The sequence below is a fragment of the Podarcis tiliguerta genome (assembly GCF_965153285.1).
Source record: "Podarcis tiliguerta genome assembly, chromosome: 10".
Lineage (NCBI taxonomy): Eukaryota > Metazoa > Chordata > Lepidosauria > Squamata > Lacertidae > Podarcis > Podarcis tiliguerta.
Window position 1 is genome coordinate 13,180,987 of NC_139543.1, and position 22,613 is coordinate 13,203,599.

Sequence of the window (22,613 nt, forward strand, 5' to 3'; positions counted from 1 at the left end):
TCTAAGTCTTTCAGTTAGCTTCGCTATTTCGGCATATTCCATCAATTTTTCTTGCCATTGTTCTTTAGTTGGTGTTTTGTCGCTTTTCCATCTTTGGGCTAGCAATATCCTAGCTGCAGTTGTAGCGTACATACAAAGTTTCTTCTTTTCCTTTGGCAAAAATGCTTCCGGTCTCTTAACAAAGGTTATCTTAAACATTTTATTTATTTCATTATTGTTCTGTAGATTTCTAAGCTACTCTAGGAGCCTTCTTATCTAGTAAAAGATTCTTTAAACTAATAATAATATAAATAAAAGTTGAAGCAAGCACACATAGAAAGTCTGTGTAAGTGTTTCAACATCTCCAGATCAAAGCACTTTCTGATGTTTTCTCTCTCCATTAAGATACAAAGTGCCCCAAGCTTTTATCTGCTTTGATGAAGTTTGTCATCAAAATGACACACCACAGTGTCAAGCGAATGATGGAGGAGAGCATTCATAGATCAATAGATGATGTCCTCTGCCATGAAATCATGCTTGCTTTCTCTCTTTTTCCCCTCACACAGCAAAATATTCAGGAGTATCAGACATGAATCACAACCTTTTCAGATTTCCTTTGGGTTGCAGCAACATTTGTGGAAACTTGTTGTTCTGGTTTACTGTGATCCTTGCCATTATTTCTGGCCTTCCTGTGGCCTCTGTACAATGAGAAATATGATAAGGCAGCATCATGGCAGAGCCATAAATGCAGCCAGCTCCATATGATGATAATCAAGCTAACATTCAAGTACAAGTTTATGAGGCCTAATAACAGTAGCAGCCTCGTGCCTAGGAAATAGTTGGCCAACATAAGCAATCTTGGGCGTTTGCTAATGGAACACTATTTCTCTTCCACCAAATGTTATACATGTACAAAGTAGAAATGGCCAATGGAGGGGGAAACATGGGATGTGTTCATTCATCTGAAAGTGGGCTACTAGGCCTATGTGCTGGACTGGATGAATCCCAAGCCTTAATTAAGATTGCCAGAAGAAATATCAACAACCTCAGATGTGCAGATGACACAACTTTGATGGCAGAAAGTGAGGAGGAATTAAAGAACCTTTTAATGAGGGTGAAAGAGGAGAGCGCAAAATATGGTCTGAAGTTCAACATCAAAAAACTAAGATTGTGGCCACTGTTCCCATGACCTCCTGGCAAATAGAAGGGGAAGAAATGGAGGCAGTGAGAGATTTTACTTTCTTGGGCACCATGATCACTGCAGATGGTGACAGCAGTCATGAAATTAAAAGACGCCTGCTTCTTGGGAGAAAAACAATGACAAACCTAGACAGCATCTTAAAAAGCAGAGACATCACCTTGCTGACAAAGGACCATATAGAAGGCTGATCGCCAAAGAATTGATGCTTTTGAATTATGGTGCTGGAGAAGACTCTTGAGAGTCCCATGGACTGCAAGAAGATCAAACGTATCCATTCTTAAGGAAATCGGCCCTAAGTGCTCACCGGAAGGACAGATCACGAAGCTGAGGCTCCAATACTTTGGCCACCTCATGAGAAGAGAAGACTCCCTGAGAAAGACCCTGATGTTGGGAAAGATTGAGGGCACAAGGAGAAGGGGACGACAGAGGATGAGATGGTTGGACAGTGTTCTCGAAGCTACTAACATGATTTTGACCAAACTGCGGGAAGCAGTGGAAGACAGGAGTGCCTGACGTGCTGTGGTCCATGGGGTCACGAAGAGTCAGACACGACTAAATGACTAAACAACAACAGCAGGCCAATGTGCTGGATTTGACAAAATCCCTCACATTCCTTTACAACTCATGCAGAAGCCACCTTCTTGACTGTTGTAGCCCACAATGGTCTTGTCTGCTCAATCTGCTGGAGTCTGTCTTCACATGCAGGGGAATGCTCTAACTTACTGAATGTTTGAGGCCCATCGGCTACCTGGTTTAGCCCGCCAGTTGAAGCTATTCTCAAGGTATGGCCGCTGTCGCATGCTGATAGCTTCTAGGAGCCACAGGTGAAAGCTGAGTGTATAGTGGCGACCAAAGGTGGACAAACTACCCCAGAAGGAGCATGACATGCAAACCCTCCAAGTTTCCCTATTTTCCAGGGATCGTCCCATATTTACAGGAGCCATCCCAGTTTCAGCTTTGTTCCCAGAACATCCCGCTTTTCCTTAGGACATTCCTATTTTCACCAGAGAAATGTTGGAGGCTATGATAGGACGTCCCTATTGTCATCTGAGAAATGGTATGGAATTTACCAAGGAGATAAGTAACTATACAACTTTTAGAAGACATCTGAAGATGCCAGGGACTGAGCAGAGGAGGAATGGTGGAGACCCCCTCCCCAGCCTGACCCTTCCAGAGAAGAAGATGACAGTTCAGAATTACAACAGGGGTTTGAGGGAGATCACAGCTCAGAGGCAGATGAGGGGAAAAGCTGGGAAATAATGGGAGAAGAGGAATAAGAAGCACCAGGGGGTGACAGCTAACAGACACAGGCCCCAGCCAATCAGCCGGATGGACAAAATTCCTACCAGTTCCCCACTCCAAAGCAGACGACCCCATGACAGGCATAGCAAGGTCAAAGCGAACAACCCTATTCTAGGGAGGGAGGGACAGACAATCCGATGCACAGGCGAAAAGAGGAAGCCCTAGCCTTGTGCAAGGAGTTTTAGTATTTCTGGCTGTCAATCAATAAATGGCAACATTAACTTCTTCCCAACAACAAGGGAAGCCCCAATCGCATCAGTGGCCAACGATCAATTAGCCCGCCCCCCAACTTTGGAGTGTCCTGGTGGCCCCCACCGCAACACGTGCTCTCCATGAAGAACACGCTTTGTCAAACATTTCTCAGGAGGCGCCACAGATCTCTGGCATCTAAAATCTTAATATGGGAAGTTGTTCTTAAAGTGAACACCATCAGCTCTCGGCTTCCTAATTCATTTTTCACATGATTATTTTACAGATGAGTGGATCATATTTAATTTAGATTTTATTTTTCTAAATCTTCCCTTGGGTTAAACCCACTTATCTGATTAACATCCTGAGAAAAACAGGCTTGTTCTACATAGCTCGATCATGTTCAGCATTACTATTAATGGTTGCAAAGTCCTCAGAAGCGGAGTGTAGAGCTCCACCGTTTATATATGCGTATTTCCTTGACATGGTGAACTATTGCTTTGTTACTGATATTGGCTCAAATATGCCTGAGGTGCAGGAAGATATATAAAATGGCAAATAATACGGTGCCTGAGGAGAAAGTGAGGAAATTTGTTGGGGAAATGGAGACTTCCATGTCGGTCATTTGGGAACCACCATTCCAGGTGTGACTGTGTAGCCAGGGAGTTGTGTCTTCCTATTGTGTTTTATACACACACACACACACACACACACACACACACACACACTTTTCAGATTTATACATTTCATTGATTTTACAATCATTTTAACATTTCAAAACTTGACTTCCTTTCCCCTCTTTCTGCAGTTCCTTAAATTTGTTTTTTTTAAATATATTCTGCCTATCCAAATTGACCTAATTTGCTCATTTATTCATCTTCTTTAAATATATGAAACTGCAGGTTATTACAGTAATCCTGCCAATGTTTTCTGTCTGTGTGCAATTTATCTGTAAACATTCAATAAACCATTTCCATTCTTTTATAAAAAGTTTGTTATCTTGATTTCTTATTCATCCGATAAGTATCGCCATTTCTGCATATTCCATAAGTTTTTTTTTTTTCCATTCTTCCTTTGCTGGGACTTCTGCTTCTTTCCACTTTGGGGTGAGTAGCATTCTTGCTGCTGTAGTAGCATACATGAATAAATTTCTATACAATTTAGGTAGTTCTGTCCCTATAATTCCTAAAAGAAAAGCTTCTGGTATTTTTTACAAAGGTTATTTTAAACATCCTTTTCAATTCATTATATTGTATATCATTTCTCAGTAAGCTTTAACCTTACTACAAGACAACCACATATGATAAAAGGAACCTTCTTTCTCTTTACAATTCCAACTCTTATTTGATTTAGATCTATACACTTTTGCCAGTTTACCCGGTGTTAGATACTATATATATATCATTTTCATATAATTTTCTCTTAAACCATAACACGCTATAAATTTTATATCCATATTCCACAATTGTTCCCAAGCTTCTATGTCTATATTATGACCGATATCTATTGCCCAATTCCTGTTGTGCTCTTGTGGGATCTCCCATGATGGTGTTCATATTGTGGGATATCGTGAGGGAAGAGGACTTGGGGTCATTTTGCCCCATGAGCTTCTCACTTAACTTTAGTGCTAGATCATCACTAAACTACTTAAGTCACTGGTTGACAGGCCTTGAAACATTTCTTTCCTTCTCAGTTTCAGTTCGCTCCTGGCTGAGGGTTTTCTCCACCTTTCCCTCAGTAAGGTTTACCTATGAAAGGCTTTTCCATGAAAAATAATGTAACCTCTAGTTGGAAGAAGATGGAAAATAAATAAAAGCAAATATAGTGGTACCTTGGGTTACATACGCTTCAGGTTACAGACTCCGCTAACCCAGAAATAGTACCCTGGGCTAAGAACTTTGCTTCAGGATGAGAACAGAAATCGTGCTTCAGTGGCGCAGCGGCAGCAGAAGGCCCCATTAGCTAAAGTGGTGCTTCAGGTTAAGAACAGTTTCAGGTTAAGAACAGACCTCTGGAACAAATTAAGTACTTAACCCGAGGTACCACTGTAAATAAACCTAAGGAATAGTCAGGGAACACCACTGGGAGAACGTTGAATCCAAACACAAAACAAGAAAACAGTCTAGACAACCCAACTTGTTGGGAGAGACTCCTTTAAACCAAATTTATATTTTTAGTCACGCCTTTGCTATATCAAATGTTTGTTAAGCTCTGAATAGCAAGCAGCAGCAACTGAATCTTGAGAGCATGAAAATCAGCTGTGGCCAGGAAACGCCCAGGAAATAAAAGGTCAACTTCAGTAGGCAAAATATGAGTGTTATGTACGTTTGGAGTTTTTGAACCCAGAGCTAACAATACTGAGAAGCTTCAAAAAGAGTGGACAGAGGAAAGCAAATAGGCTGAACACATTGCAGCATGCTGCCCTGTATCTCTTTAGGACACCAGATCCCATTAGCCCAAGTCAGAAGGGATGGTGAAAGTTGTAGTCCTAACCACCTGCAGTTCACAAGGCTGTGGAAGGCTGAGATGGACAATGTTCCACTTAGGTTGGGTTTTTTGTGTGAGTTGGGCTTTCTTTTCTTTTACAAACCATTACTTCCCTACTGAAGGGTTTTTCTTCTCCTTCGTACTGGAACTTTCCATCAATACCTCTCTCATCTGAGCACGTTTTGGGTCCTTTGCCTAGCAATGCATTTGAAAGCTCAGATGAATAATGCAAAATGTGTGAGGTCAATTTCTTTTGAACCATATTGGTTACCAAAGAAAAAAGAAAGGGGGGGGGACCCTGAAAGTTGTCTCTCTTTCTTGAATACAACTATTCACAGAACAACTGGACTGCAGGATAAGATGGAGCCAAGGAAGGGACATGATTTATTAGTAAGGTTTCAAGGAAATGGGATTGGATCAGTGGCTAATGGTTTTTGAAGAAGTCTGCTGTCTGGATTGACTGTAGGAAATACATTATTTATCAGGAAGAAAATGCTTCCTATGATTTCAAGTTTAAAAGGATTGCTTTCTTTATCTTTCCCCCAAAAAACAAATCTATTTTTATGTTATTAAAGATTCCGTCCTATTCTTTTTATCTGCATCTTGATAAGAGGGATTTTGTTTTCCTCTTTAAGATGACTCATAGGCACAAAGTTCTGCACAAGATGGGAAATTGCCTCAAGTCATTTCAGAATGCGCACACACATCCACATGTCATCTGTTAAGTGTGAATTGTGCTAATGACTGTGCTGCCATGATTTCCATTATTAACATCCCCCATCCCTTTCTCCAAGAGGTTACAACTACTGAAAATCAAGACAAGTGAAACTTTGGTGACAGTTAGTGTTGCTATCAAATGGCAATTCCTTTGTTTATTTGTTTGTTTGTTTTTATTCATTGGCCTTTATTAAAACGAAAAATTTTTAAAAAATCAGTGTTCTCATTGTACCTTTTCTTGAGCATTTTCAGTAACAGATACATTGATACATACAAACTCCATAATGACATGATGACTTGGACAGATAAATCTTTCCAGGTCACATATCTCAGTGCAGCCTCAAGAGATGCTGTTGAAATAAATAAAACAAAACAAAAATAAAAGAATAACAATTATTGATGAAAAGTTATTAGGGCTTAAAATGCATTCAGACATTACATAGATCTGCATCTATTATTTTATTTTTTTAATCCACTGGTGTTTATGATGCTACTGTTTATGACGCTATTGTTTATGATGCCGTCTTCACTGTTTGAAGTTTGTAAACTCATTCCATTGATACTTTTACAGGATGATTACAGCTCAAAGAAACTTGTGATAACTGCTCTACAACAAAAATGGCTGTGCGAGTCAAAGCTGGTTCGCACATGACATTGGCATCCCTTATGATATCATAGAATCATAGAATCATAGAAGAGACACTGAGGATCATCTGGTCCAACCCCCTGCAATGCAAAAATATGCAGCTGTCCCATACAGGGACTGAACCTGCAACCTTGGTGTTATTAGCACCACACTCTATCCAACTGAGCTATGCCTATACTATTTATTAGGAATGTGTGCACACACACTCAATCTGTTTTAGGGCTTAATCTGGCGCCTTTGCATGGCTCTAATCTGACCCAACATGATGTGCTGCTGACCCAACCTGGATTCAGGCTCCAAACCAACTGGGGGCCTTGCAGAGTTCATGGTCTCTGTGCTTTTCTTCCCACACCCACAGCCCTATATTTAATCAGGTTTATAATTAAACATAAAGTCAAGAGGAGAGGGGGAGAAACACCTAACATCTCGACCTCCCCCCTCTCCTTGCTAACAGATATCCCCCTTTTGTGTGTCGAGGTCCCCAATCCACCCCCCCCCCCAAATAACTCACAACAGACACATAATTTTTGTTTAAGATTTTTGGCATGATTTTGGCCACAACTTTATTCAAATGCAAACCGTGAGTGGTTGTTTAGGCATTGGTTAAGACTATCTGTCCCCCCGCCTGGGGACAGAACTGACTTCCGGGCACCACCAAAAGACAGTGCGGGGGAAAGCAAGTTGGGGAGGAATTGGAGCTGAGACACAGACCCTCAACTCTCACCCGCCTGCTCCCCGAAGGCTTGCCAGCCCTAGTCCCATTCCAGGGATTGGACGAAAAGATGGCAAGCCCCAGGATTCCTTTAACGGAATTCCCTTTCCGCAGCAACCATGGAGGGGCAGGCACAGCCTATCCTAACCCCTCCTCCACCAATTTGTAACCAATGCCTAACCACAACCTTACAAGTTGTGACGATTTGCTACGCAGTAGGCAAAAACCACCCAGCCAGCCAATCTGCCAGGTGGAAAAATTCCTACCAGGCCCCTGCTCAAAGGCAGACGACCCCATGACAGGCATAGCAAGGTCAACGCAACAACCCCTTACTCTAGGGCGGGTGGGCGGGTGATCCGTTGCACGCAGCAAAAGAGAAAGTACAAGGCTGCATGCAGAGTATTTAAACCTTTTACCCCTCCCACCAAAATTGCAACATAACTTTTACCCCAGCAACCCAGTGAACCAATCACTGCCCCAGGCCATCTTTAGAGACTCTGCCTGGTAACAGAGGGGTGGCTCAGTAGACCCCACCGCAACACGTGCTCTCCCTGAAGGAGAACACGCTTTGATGGCCCCAGATCTCTCTGAGTGGACCTGATCCAAGAGGAGGCAAATGAGGCAGCCTCAACCTGGCCTGGCCCAATTTAAAGTCGACCCAATTCAGTCCCAAATTGATTTGGGATCCAGGACTCAACAAGATCTGGTGCAGGGCCCTACTGTTTAACACAGTAAAGTAAAGGTAAAGGACCCCTGGACGGTTATGTCCAATCAAAGGCGACTATGGGATTGCGGCACTTGTCTCACTTTCAGTCTGAGGGAGCTGGCGTTTGTCCACAGACAGCTTTCCGGGTTATGTGGCCAGAGTGACTAAACTGCTTCTGGCACAACGGTACACCGTGATGGAAACCAGAGCCACAGCAGTACCTATTTATTTACTTGCACTGGAGTGCTTTCGAACTGCAAGTTTGGCAGGAGCTGGGACAGAGCAACAGGAGCTCATCCCGTCATGGGGATTCGAACCACTGACCTTCTGATCAGCAAGCCCAAGAGGCTCAGTGGTTTAGACCACAGCACACCATGTGAATTCTGATGCTCTGTGCAATTGGTGGCTACCATGGAGAGCCTGACTTGGGGGAAAGTGGCATATAGATATATTAAAATAATAATCACAAGGGGCAAATTCACTACATCATAGCAAGTGTTCACAAAGGCAAAGGGAGCGTGATACAAAAGACTCCGGTTGGTTATGAAGTTCCTAATGAAGAGATTGATCTCTGTGGCAGGTGTAATGCACAGCCTAGGTCTCTTTGGTTATCACAAGTGCAGAATCAGTCTCTCAGACTTTGTTCTGAGAGTTGGTCTACAAATATTTTTAATACTATTGTTCTGCTACGTCTGCTAGGTCTAATGCTACCGCTGCTATGCCGACCGCTAAACATAGCAATAAGCATAAGCAATAAGCAATTCTCAGGTGGATGGCAAATGAAAGAGATAAATGTCTAAGCTGTCTGCAGTCATGAAGTAGGCCTAAATCTGATTTCTGTCATTCTCAAAGGCCATGCCATTAAAAGCAGCTGGAAACAACACCAGTGTAAAAAATATGTTAAATGAAATCAGAGCCAGGTAGACGGGACCCATTTTCATGGAAATCTATGCTAATAGTAGTCATAATCCAATTATAACGAAAGCTCTTTGCAAGACAATTCACTCAGCTCCTTTCCTCAGCTTTCAGAGAGTTTAGCACCCATCTTTAAAGTCCTATTTCAGTAAAAAGAAATAAATGGGAACATCTTTGTTTATTGTCGCTTGAAAAGAAATAATGAAAATGTGTCTAGTCTGTAGATGGTGGCACAATATTTCCTGAGACAAAGTATCACCATTTGAACAAATAATGCTGAATTTATTTAAAAAGTGGCAACATAAAAGCATGATGGTTTGACAGAGATGTGAGAGGACAACGTTCTCTGTATTTGTTTATGAAACTTTGTATTAAGTCTTCTAGTATTAAGTCTTCAAATGAAGCTGAATGCTGAAAGATTCTGTGCAGACGAAAGAAAGTACTTCACAGTGCATAGTTAAGCTTATAGGAAATTTGCTCCTACAAGAGTTAGACAATGGCCAACTTCCTGGATGGCTTTAAAAGATGAAAGGTTAGCAAACACTTTGTTCCACCATTTTTGACACCATGTGAACCCTACCAGTTAGGATGTGTGAGCTGGTTGTTCCAATCACAGAGCACATGGCTTAAGCAAGCCAAGCCATCTTTGTGCTTCTTTGCGTGTTCAGACCCAGAAACCTCCCCCCTAAATAAATTCACACTTGACTCAAATTTTGGTTTTGTTTTTTGGCAGAATTTAGGCCACAACTTCAGTGATTACAGAAAGCGACTGGTTGCATAGGCTCTGGTTTGACTAGCTCCCTGCCATGCAGATAGCGCTGACCCAGGGTTCCAGCATAGGTCAGCCAAGGGTGAACACCTGGATAAGCAGAAAGCTGGACACAGGCTAACTCTGCCACCCAAATGTCCCCCTGGACTCAGGCATGGGCACAACCCCCTCACAGGGGTTGATCAAACCATCGAGTCCCTGGATTCCTTTAATGGAATACCTTTCACGTAGGGATGGCGAGAGCGTTCTCCCATCCCTATCACATGAACCAGAGCCTATCCGCAATCTTACAGGTTGTGACTATTTGCTACACTGCAGGCAAAACCCAAATGGCAACAGCCAATCAGCCAAATGGGGAAAATTCCAGCCATGCCCCTGTCCCAATGACAGACGACACACGACGGCATAGCAAGATCAATCGCAACAAGCCCTAAAAGTAGGGAGAGATGGGCGGGTGTTCCGATGCATGAGCCGAAAGAGGAAGCTCTAGTCACTTGCATGGGCATGAATAGGTCCCTCGAACCATTTAGACTGTGTCCCATTGGTCAGATTGCACCCAGCTTCAAGGGACCTACCAATTGGGTGTAGTGGCTAACCAATTGAACGCACCTACAACACAGGGTGTCGGTTGTCCAGGTCTCACCGCAATGTGTGCCCTCTTTAAAGGAGGACCCGATATACAAAAAAGCCTATTTGGAATTTCCTTCCTGTCTTTTCTTCCTGCTGCATGGAAAAGCACATGAACCTGTCCTTTGAAGAGTTTGTAAGTAAACCATTTTTAACTTGCCAAATATTTGGTCTCCTGCTATGCTAAGGGAAGTTGGGAGCTTTGAAGGCGAGATGTTTCTACGCTTTACTTTGCTGCATGTTTGTGATTTTGAAGCTCTGCTGGGGCTCTCTCACCAAAGAGTACTTGCCCCAAGCCTGGATCTGGGCATCCAGGGAATAGATAGGTGATAAAATCTCCTCGAGCTAAAATAGAACATGTGTTTCCTTACTGGGTAATAAAGACTTGGTTATGAAGATCACCCAACTGATATTGTCCTTGGAAGTCTATTTACTATTTACCTACTTATTTCACAAGATTTCTATACTGATTGATTGTAATAAAACCCTCAAGCTTGCACTATAACCTGGGCTTTTTTTCTTTCAGCCGGAGCTCACTGGAGCTCAACTCTAGCACCTCTCAGGTGGGTGCCATTGCCATTCTAAGAGAACAAGGGAGATGTTCACGGTGAGTTGCAGCACCTCTTTTTGCATGACGATACCCGCCCCCTCCCACAGATGGAATAAATAAAGACACCGGACAGCAGAATGTAGGTTAATGGGCGAAAAATGGCCACAACTTTATTGATTACAGGTAAGAGCGGTATTGGCCTTAGGCATTGGCCCTAACAGACTATCCGGTCTAACCGGGAAGGGTTAAGCACCAACAGGGGGAGCCCCCGAGATGCACATCCCTAGGTGCTCCCCAAGGGGTTACCGCTCGGGAGCGCGCTTTAGGCCCTAGCCTCCGTAGGTTTTGGACGAGGCGACGCCCCCCGGAGTCCTTTAACGAACTACCCTTCAAGAATTGGGGGAGGTGATGGCGATCCTCCCCCCGACCTCATTTGCATAACAATACCCCGGCCAATGCCTAACCTCCAAAACCAAGGAGTTGTGACGTTTTGCTACGAGGTAGGCGAAAAAACCAAGTGGCTTCAAAATTCAGCCAATTAGCCAAATGGAAAAACTCCTACCAGGCCCCTTGCGGCGACCAGCCGAAGCCCATAGCAAAGTCCGAATGCACACCTAAAGGGCGGGTGGGTGGGAAACCGCGGCTGCTGCAGAGGAGGAAAGGGGGCAAGCCCGGGCTGCCCTGACCTTAAGTGCCCTCAGGTGGGCCCGCCCCCAGCGCCAGCCCATTGGCTGGCACTGCCAGAATTGAATACTAATGGGGATCACTGAGTCCCACGGGGCTGGCGCCAGCCCCGCAAGAATGTGTATGGGGGCGTGAGCCCGCACCCCCCCCCTTAGTTCGGGAGTGGCTTTCTAGAAAAAATAGCACTGAACATTAGCATTGACAACATAGTATCGTGACACTGAATAATAAGTGATTGTGAGTTTGCAGATTGCTCAATAAATTCTTGTGCCGCAATTTAAACACAGAACCTCTATTTACATTATGTTGTGGACATTTGGGCTTTGAAAAATCATTTGTCCTTTTCTCTGTTTCTCCATTTGTTTTCTATAGGTTCAACTACCTCCTGAGATATCATTGCAAAAATGTTTGGCATGAAGGTTCCTGAGATAAGGGTAGCAGGCAGCCTTTGTGAATGGCTGCTTAGAAGCCAGCCCAGTTTGAGTCAAAATGACGCACCAAAACACGACTTCGGCGTGACTTCACCTCTTTTTTGTCAGAGCTTCAGCTGCCTCTCAAAATATTGTCCCCAGACCGGGCACAAGAGTCTTTGAGTTGGGGTTGGTGGACTTTGTCACTGTTTGGACGTTGTGTGCTATTTTAAATCAAGGTGGCAGACTGAAACATCACTTTGGGGTATGTTGAGTGCTTTGCTATGGATATTTCCAGAAAGTACTACACTGTTTCACATGTTTTCCTTTCAGTGAAAGCATGTTGTTGTTTTTCTTTGCATAGCATAGAAGCTGGAACTGTGGCCATGTGTTTTATATACTAGAAACTGAAAAAATAAAATAAACACTCAGCAACCTTGACAGTAGCATTGCATTGGATATGTATTTTATATCACATTTGGACTTTATGTGTGCAAATCTACACCTTCTTTTCTATTCTGTGATCAGAGTAAATCTGCAGTTCACCCCAGACCTCTCTGAAAATTGAGCTGACCTAGAAGTCATAGATAGGTAAAGCTCAGTAATAACACAACTTGAAAATCAATACGTTCTGCTTTACGGGGTCATGATAAAGTCCTTGTGGTTTCAATGGCAAAATGATATTTGGATTTTGTAGAGTTTTTTGTATTATTGCCAATTAACTTCTTAAGGTCTTTGAAACAAAGGTCTTTCTACACTTTGGAAATTGTATTTTGAATGAATATGCTTTATGGGCGTCCTTAATTTTTTAGAGAAATTGAGTGCTTATCAAATCATTTCTTAGATTCTGCATAATAGGATCCTTGTCAGTGCTTGGAAGGTTCATTTTAGAAAGGAACAAGTTCTAATTCTATATCAAGTTCCTAGTTTTACAAAGCAAACTAGTTATGTTGCTGCAACTGTACTTTTCCCTGCAGCAACCTTGTCTTATGAGAACAGAACCTCATTTACGGGTTGAGGAAAGCACTTTTAAGAATGCTGATATTCAGATCAGGCAAAGATTTTGTTCCATCTCCTTCTATGCATTTTAATCCTATGGAACAGAAGAGACGCGACATTTGAAGCCTCAAATGCTTGGTGCTGAAAAGGCATAATTTAAATCAATGCAATTTACTTTAGATTTAATTAAAACTGAATGGGACTAATGGCAAATGCCCTGATATTGGTAAAAATGTCATGCTATAAATATCAATTAATTTTGTGAGATTATATGCTTGAATTGTTCTTCTCATTGTCTCCACCAAGATTATCATCCCATCACATTTTCCCTATAAGAATCAGTGATTAACAAGCATCCCTTGACTCACTTTGTACTAAGCTTTAATAAATCAAAACAAAAAAACAGATAACTTCCAGAAAAAGCACTCTCGCCACCAGACACACACACAGATTTGAGTGCTCTGAGAACTTACAATGTCAGAGCATCAAATATTAACTTTGTGGGGGTGAAGGTTATGTGTGGAGCTTGAAGCAATGGAAGGAGCCTTGTGTACAGCATCTGTTGCCACTGGGGAGCTTGGGGAATTGATTTCCCAGTGCCTCTCTGCTCAACTCTAGGAGCCAGGAGGCACTGGGACCTCCATTTCCTAGTTTCCCCAGTAACAATACATTGCATGCACAGTGTCCAGGCCTTAGACTGTGGCTAAGTCTGTGGGCCTTATGGGTCCTCATGGGCTTACATGGCAAAGAGCAGGGAAAGGGCTGGCAAGAGAAATGGGTGAGCCATTCAGTTTTTTTGGGTTTTTTTAAGGTCTTTATATATATAACATATATACATAATAACCCAAATTCCCAATGACTCCCTCACATAAAATATAATATCTAAATTAAAACAGCTGCATAATTATACACTTAATTATAAAACCCACCACCCACTCTCTACTTCCCTCCACAGCAATTCGACTTATTTATATTTCTTTCTACCTTACCCCCCTTGCATTCTATAATAAATTATTTTTATTAAATTCTGATTTTTCCTTCTTTCTTTATTGGTTTTGTTATTGCTTACTTTTTTTATTCTAAGCCTATTAGCATGTCATTTTTAGAACAATATTTTGACATACAATCTTCGAAATACTTCCACTCCATTCTCAACTTTTGATTTGATTGATATATTATACAGTGGTACCTCAGGTTACATACGCTTCAGGTTACAGACTCTGCTAACCCAGAAATAGTGCTTCAGGTTAAGAACTTTGCTTCAGGATGAGAACAGAAATCGTGCATCAGTGGCGCGGCGGCAGCGGGAGGCCCCATTAGCTAAAGTGGTGCTTCAGGTTAAGAACAGTTTCAGATTAAGTACAGACCTGTGGAATTAACTAAGTACTTAACCCGAGGTACCACCCTAACTGAAGTTAATTTTGCCAATTCTATATACTCACTTAATTTACAAATCCACTCTTCCTTTGTTGGTGTGCCCTGAGATTTCCATTTAGTGGCAATCACTACCCTGGCAGCTGTTGTTGCATATAAAAAGATTGTTTTTTTCATATATCAGTTTTGATCCATCTCCCTGACTACTTTGGGCTCTGCCACAATGGGGCCATGGACTGGAATGGAGCCCTCAATAGAAAAAAGTGTTCTTCACTCCTACCTTAGATGATTCATCTGTTCCACAGCAGCTTTTATAAACTTCCCCAGATGTTGGGCCCCTTTTTTCTGGGGCATGGCTGTATCTCAGTGGTAGAGCATGCTGAAGGCCCCAAATTCCCAGCACCTCTAAGAAAGGCTGGGAGATAATACTGCCTGAAACCCTTCTAGCCAAAGCTAGTCAGTATACACAAAACAGAGCTAGATGAACCAATAGTCTAACTCAGGGTAATGCAGCTTCCTATGTTCTTAGACTTTTCATAATGGCAAGCTTTGAGAAAGTTGTCCACTAGCAACAAGGAATGCTGGTGACAGAGTGAGCCCACTAGGAGCCAAGCCCAAACTTCAGGGAGAATTTGGGCTCAGCTCATAATGTCTCATGGAAGTGAGAGCTGGACCATAAAGAAGGCTGATCGCCGAAGAATGGATGCTTTTGAATTATGGTGCTGGAGGAGACTCTTGAGAGTCCCATGGACTGCAAGAAGATCCAACCTATCCATTCTGAAGGAAATCAGCCCTGAGTGCTCACTGGAAGGACAGATCGTGAAGTTGAGGCTCCAATACTTTGGCCACCTCATGAGAAGAGAAGACTCCCTGGAAAAGACCCTGATGTTGGGCAAGATGGAGGGCACAAGGAGAAGGGGACAACAGAGGACGAGATGGTTGGACAGTGTTCTCAAAGCTACAAACATGAGCCTGACCAAACTGCGGGAGGCAGTGGAAGACAGAAGTGCCTGGCGTGCTCTGGTCCATGGGGTCATGAAAAGTCGGACATGACTAAACGACTAAACAACAACAACATAATGTCTCAGTCGTTTTCCAAAGCAGGGATATTTCCAAATACCATCACTGTCACCCAGTTCTGACGTTTTGTTCCACCACCAATAATTAGGACTTATTTGGAAATGAGAAAAATTTCCAGGTTTTGAAAGGGTTTTTGAAATGCAAGAGAACAAAAACAACTGTCCCCATTCCCCCAAGTTCCTTTTAATTAAACAAAAAAAGACGTAATTAAAATTTTGGACACAGAAGCTGGCAGTATTTATTGTATTTTACAAACCAGAGTAAAGAAGCAGTACACTTTGCTGAAGATCTACAATTAGGCATACAATATGAAGGTGTAATTAACCAATTTAAATGCAAGTGCTGAAATTGCTAGATACAGGAGAAGTAGCCTGTCCTCTTTGCAGACTGAAGAGTGTTGAATATTGAAATGTTTATTTTCTAAAGATGAAGTCATAAAACGTTGTTAAAAGCCAAGCCATGAAGAACAATGAAGTGATAGAATTTCTAGATACTTCTAAAATTCACGGTTGGTGGGGAGGGGGAATGGGGGGAGCCCATAAACATTTCACAAAACAGTGTTCAAGGTTTTTAGTCCTTCAGCATCAGGCTGGGTGTTACACAAGAAAAAAGCACACCAAGAACTCTGGCCAATATAAGTTTCAATAGTGGGAGTGGTCCCTACTCGGAAATCCATAGTCAATTGTAACAAAAACTAATCCATTCAAAAGTATGTATTCTTGGTGTGCTTATTTCTTGGGTGTTACACAAAGCAAGGGTTTCAAGAGGGAGAGATTAAAAAACTAGGCCAAAATGAAATTTGCATTTTTGTCTAAAGATGGAGATTACAGACTGGCATCAGGCTACATCTTGGGTTCTGGATGAGGAAACAACTTCTGTATATTAGTATTAGTATTTTAGTATTAGTATTAGTATTAGTATATTAGTATTAGTATTAGTATTAGTATTAGTATTAGTATTAGTATAACCCCTTTCATCCAAAGATCACAGGGCGGTTTACATAAAAATACAGAATGAGAAATTCCCAATGGCTGGCAAATGCAGGGCTGGTTTGCTCTGTGAGGGCCTGCTGTGATGGGCTGCATCTGCAATGTGCCCTGATACGGAACACATTCTCGCTTTCTTTCCCATTACTCAGTGGTACAGCATCTGCCAGTGTGGTGTGGTGGTTAAGAGCGGTAGTCTTGTAATCTGGGCAACCGGGTTCACTTCCCTGTTCCTCCACATGCAGCTGCTGGGTGACCTTGGGCTAGTCACACTTCTTTGAAGTCTCTCAGCCTCACTCACCTCACAGAGTGTTTGTTATGGGGGAGGAAGGGAAAGGAGAATGTTAGCCGCTTTGAGTCTCCTTCGGGTAGTGATAAAGCGGGATATAAAATCCAAACTCCTCCTCCTCCTCCTCCTCTTCTTCTTCTTCTGCAGAAAATTCCGCCCCTAATCATCTTCTTTTTTAAAACAATGTTTTAATTATTTTGATCCTAAGTAAATAAGAAAAGGGGTATGTTCAGATATATATATTTCTTTTTCTTTTAGTAATGAGTAAAGTTGCAAAAAAGAAAAGAAAAGAAAAGGGTAAGCAAGTTCTTATCCCACCGAATACTTTTTCCTTATGGGTGATAGAAATATGCAGGGTAAATGTTGATACCCCGCGGCGCGTGAATGAGGAGCTAGATTAGAAACAGATTTTCCTTAAGTGGTGCAAACCCCAATGGAAAAAACAGAGCTAGGGTGGGGAAATCCCCACAGTGTTCTGAGATGCCTCTCATACTAAAAATGCAATTTACATGAACAAAAAGGGTAATTAGAACCCAAGTAAAATCTGTCTGTAGAAAAATGAAGAGAAATATCAGTGATGAATTAGAGCCTGCTTCATTCTTCAGAATTCTAATTAGGTAGAAAAAAAATGAGAGTCAACTGAAACAACAAAACCAGTAAATGAGCTCTTATCTAGGAAGAATATCTTTATTATAGAAACTAATGATGAGTCGAGGCACAGAATATGCTTTTCTCATATTTTTCTACAGCTTGAAATTACACACATGCACACACACACACACACACAGACAGACAGACACATGGGCTACTGAATCTCTTCTTGTTGCTGCCAACCCCCGCCCATTTGCCAACCCCCAACCCCTTCCTTTACACCTCACTCAAACCCCCATCCCCTTAGCTCCTGTAAGCCCCCTATTTCCTGTAACCCCCCATAACTTCTCTGCAACCCTCCATCTCCTCTGTATCCAAACCTCCTCTGTTGCTTAAAATGACTATTTAAAAACCTGTCATCTTTTTTGTTCCCCTCCTCCCCCCTGACTTCATGCAAATCTAGAATATGACAAAGGTGACAAATCCTTCGGTGGGGGCTGTGCAATGGCAGCCTTACGTATATACAGAGATATAAAAATATAGAGATAGATGATAGATATAGATATAGATATAGATATAGATATAGATAGATACCATTTATATATATAAAGTACCAATCATACACAACTGGAAAAAGAGAGAAGCAGAAAATGCAGAAATTGATTAGGAACAACTACAAACACATCAACCACAGGAATGTGTACAAATATCCTCTTCACTATTCAGCGCCACAACTGTACGTCTTCCAAATAACCCTTGATGGAGATGTTTGGTGTCTCTTTCCGTGTGTAAAAGACCTTTTTGTGAAAGAGACAGATTCATATCACTGCACATCTATTTTCTGGCCAGGCAGTGCCAATTCATCAGCATTTCAGTGCAAATTTCTCCTAACATCGTCATATATATTTTTGCAAAGCAATTTCTCTTAATAGAATACATTTTTTTGTCTGCTGTTTTCATTGACATATGCATTTTCATGTACAGCTTACCCTAGGTTATGCAGTTTTGTACACATTAATAAGGTAAAGGGAACCCTGACCATTAGGTCCAGTCATGACAAACTCTGGGGTTGCAGCACTCATCTTGCTTTATTGGCATATAGCTTCCGGGTCATGTGGCCAGCATGACTAAGCCACTTCTGGCGAACCAGAGCAGCGCACGAAAATGCCTTTACCTTCCCACCGGAGCGGTACCTATTTATCTACTTGCACTTTGACGTGCTTTCGAACTGCTAGGTTGGCAGGAGCTGGGACTGAGCAACGGGAGCTCACCCCGTCGCGGGGATTCGAACCGCCGACCTTCTGATTGGTCAGTCCTAGGCTCTGTGGTTTAACCCACAGCACCACCTGCGTCCCACATTACTTTGTACACATTACTCGGCTTGAAAACTACATTGCAAAATTCAGGAAACTGCATTTTCAAAGGATGGTTGTTTTGTTTCCCAGATTGTTTTGGAAAGTGTGATTTAAGCAGGCCCACTTTTAAATGTGAAAGAATTAGATTTATTCTGCATCCCCAGTCCTAGTCTTGCTTTAGACCTGGTTATGGCACCAAACAGCCTTGGTTGGCCTTACTGGTGACCTTTATTGAGGGACAAACTCTGTTGTTTCTACTCAACCTCATGGTGACTTTTGATAACATTGACCACAGTATCTTGCTGCTGTGACTTGTGGCTTTTGGGGTGCCATGTTTCAGGGGTTCTGCTCCTACCCAAGGGGCCATTCCCAGAGAGTGGCAATGAGGTTCTTCTCCTCAGCCTCTTGGCACTTGTGTTGTGGGGATCCCACAGGGTTTCATTCTGTCCTCCATGCTATTTAACAACTATATGGAAACACTGGGATGAGTCATCCGAGGATTTGGAGCAAGACATTATCAGCGTGCTGATTACCCCAACCTTGTCTCTCCAATTGATCTGAGAAGTTGGTCAGATGCTGGACCAGTTTCTGGTGGCAGTGATAGGCTGAAAGAGGGGCAATAAGATGACAATGAATCCTGAGAAGATGGATTTGCTATGGGTAGGGGTAGGTGGTTCTTGAGTCCAGGAATTAAAGAGATGGCCTGTTCTGGGTGGAGTTGGACTTCATTTGAAGGATCAGGTCTGTAGGTTGGAGGTACTGCCCTATCACTGCAGACCCAATGGTAAGGAGTGCCTACCCTGAGCTGCATCTTGTTTCCCTTCAATGGCTGCTCCTGGAGTGGCATCTGCACTGGCAATCTCACAAATGGATTGACGCAATGCACTATACCTTGAAAACAGCTAGTGCAGAACAGGACCACCAGGCTGTAAAGTGAAACAACAGGGAGCATATAACATAGGAAGCTACCTTATACTGAGTCAAACCATTGGTCCATCTACACTGAGTAGCAGCGACTCTCCAGGTATCAGATGGGGTCTCCCCCACCTGTACCTGGAGGTGCCAGGAATTGAACCAGGAGCTCTATCAGATGCTCTACCACCCTTCCACCAATCTGAAAGCACAGCACTAGCTGCCTGTGAGCTTCTGGGCCCCATCCCAGATCCTAGTATTAGTATTTGAGTGCTGAATGGTTTGGGATCCAAGAACTTTCAGGGGCAACCAATACACGACAACCCATGCCTCTGTAAGGGAGCCCTTGGCCATTGTCCCACCAGTGGTCATAGCCCATGTGGTGGTGAGGCAAGATAAGATCTTCTCCATGATGGGAACTGATTAGGGAACTCTTTCCCCACAGACCTAAGTCTGTCCCCCTCATTAGAATCATTCCACCAGTGGTGAAAGATGTCCATGTCTCTCTGGGGAAGGATGTTTGGGGCTGGCAAAATGCTACTCCTTTCTTGCTGTGTGGTGTATATTCACACTGTTTTATAGGTCTCTTTGACACACATTCTTTTCTTTTAAAAACGGGCTGTATTTGTTCCTTATGTGTATGCCACTCTGGGTTCCTACGGGAGGAAGGACTGAGCAAAGATGCAACAACAAAAGCGACACAATCCAGACTCTAGTCAGGGTTAAATCCCGAGGTGTCAAACTGCCTGCCAGACAGAGGCATGATGCTGATGATACTGTATGCCCTATTTCCTTCTGTGCCTGAAGGAGGCTCTGATGTTTGCAGCAACACAGTCCCGGGAGCCCACTGTGAGGCTCCAAGTGCCTGAGGGTATGAGCCAGTGATTTCTTACAATCAACCTTAAGCTGTTCTGCTCTGCTTCCAAGGTAAGATTCATAATTAAAACAGTGCAAGTTATTAGATATGTTTTTCTTTCTGTTCTTAAGCCACTGCCGAAAAGGCAGTCAAAATGGAAGCATTCAAACGACCAGCTAATTGTCCTCTGGCCTTTGTGTTGTGCTGGAGTCTACACAGCATATCTTCTCCCTTTTGTGACTACTCTGTTGAGTCAGTGCAGTAGTCATTATTGCAATCAGGACTTCTTTTTTCCCCAGTGGGAACTCACCTGATCTCAGTTCTGGCCCCTCTCAGGTGGATACCATTGCCATTCTAGGAGAACGAGGGAGGTGTTCATGGTGAGCTCTGGTACCTCTTTTTCTAGAATAACAGCACTGTCTGGAATGCTGATGGACTAGGGCCTGGCAGACCTGGCCTCAAATCCTACCTCAGCTGTGAAGCCCACAGGGTGACCTGCAACCAATCACATCCCAACAGCCTAAATTTCCTCCACAGGTTTGTAGTGAAGGCAGTGGTGGAGGAAGAGGAGTGCGGGGGGAGTGCACCACCCCCAGCAGTGCGATCCCGGTGGGGTGCCATTGTGGCTACCCCCCCCCCCGCCCGCGCTGGGCACCACGCCCCTGCAGGTGATGTGCCGCACCCCTGCGGGCAGCGCCACATCCCCAGGACGCCCCATCACACCCCTGTGGGCGACGTGCCACACCCCCAGGATGCACGCCAGCCCCGCCCCACCTGCTCTCCACCCCTACCCCCCCGGTGCCAGAGCATGAAGCTCCGCCACTGAGTGAAGGTAAAATGATAACAGGTTGGGACATGTATACCACCTTTAGCTCTGTGAAGGAAATGTGGGATATACATGAAATAATAATAATTAAGAAAAAGAAAAGATACCAGTTTTGAAGTGCACTCAACAATGTTCATTCATGATTTTGTGGTACTGCATCTTTCATAGCTTTTGTCACACACAAACACGCTTTTGCCTCATTTGACTTTGTGAGGTATGTACTATCTATTTGCTTACTTTATTAAGCATCAGCTGAAGCTGAAACAAGGACACATCCATAGCACTGCTTACAGTGGGCTAAATCTCAGGGAGGCTGGTTAGCAGGAATGGGAGGGATGATCCTGTATGTCAAGCCTAGGAGTTCCCCTCTCCCTTCGGTATCTTACAGATAAGAATTAATGAGCATTTGAAAGATTTATAGTCCTTTTATTACAGCATCATGTTGCAAGCACAAATCAGTTGCCTACTCTGAATCCTCCTGCCGACTTCCGCAGCAAGGAGTGCGCCAATGGGAAATTCCTCCCCGTCTTTGCCTCTTTTGTTCTCTGATACGTTCAGACCTCCAAGTCCATGGGGAGAGCTTGATTGCCCCCCATACTCTCAATTGATGTGTCCTCCAGCTGCCCCCTCCGTTCTGTGTCTCTTGCCATTATCTCATAGCTGGGTGTCTCCTCCCTAATCTGTGCAGCTTCTCTGTCTGTGTCTGCCTCTCTCTCTCTGCTTCTGAAAACACTGGAGGCAGGGCTGGTGAATATTCCCCCTCTTCTTCTGAGAGGAGCTGATCTGCCTGTGATTGCATTTGCCAATCTTCAGATCCAGACCATTCCCTGACACTGTAGGACAGGAATATATGGGATGCCTAAATTGGGAAGAAGTTCCACAATCCTGTTTTACAAAGTTACAACTCTGAGTGAGGAATTTTGATTTGAAAACAAAACACCACACAGCCAGTCCTGGTTGTTTCAAAACATCTGACTTTGCTTTGGCGTTCAAGAGCTGTGGAAGTTCTCTCCATCCCTACACCTTGGTTGGTAATCCAAAAGTTCTCCTGAATCTTCTTTATTCAAACAGATGGACATTTTGCTTCAATGGAGTCTCTGGAAGCAATGCCGGCCCAATACATTTTTCTGCTTGAGGCGAGGGACAAGATGGTGCCCATTATCCCCACCATTCCCTGTTGAGAAGACACCTTATTTCCATACTAGCAATGGGATAATGTCTTCCACCACAGCTGAGGGCATCGGGGTGAAGGAAATGTCATCTGGCACACACAACTATGTCTTCAAACCAAAGCGTTCTGTTTAGAACTGTTGTCACCCAGTATCTTCTGCCTGTGTTGATTGCCTCACTTTGTCTAAAGGTAGAGTCAAACCTGTTTTAGAGAAACAGAAACTTAGGCCAAAACTATGGATGAAAAAGCCAACTGTGATTTATAAAGCCAATTGTTAGAT

The 22,613-nt window shown here is 43.2% G+C and overlaps 1 long non-coding RNA gene across 1 annotated transcript in view; it reads left to right on the forward strand.

The window, feature by feature from the left end:
• Positions 1–22,613, forward strand: part of LOC310658296 — a 90,445-nt gene that overhangs the window by 31,661 nt on the left and 36,171 nt on the right. The gene's annotated exons all lie outside the window — the stretch shown is intronic.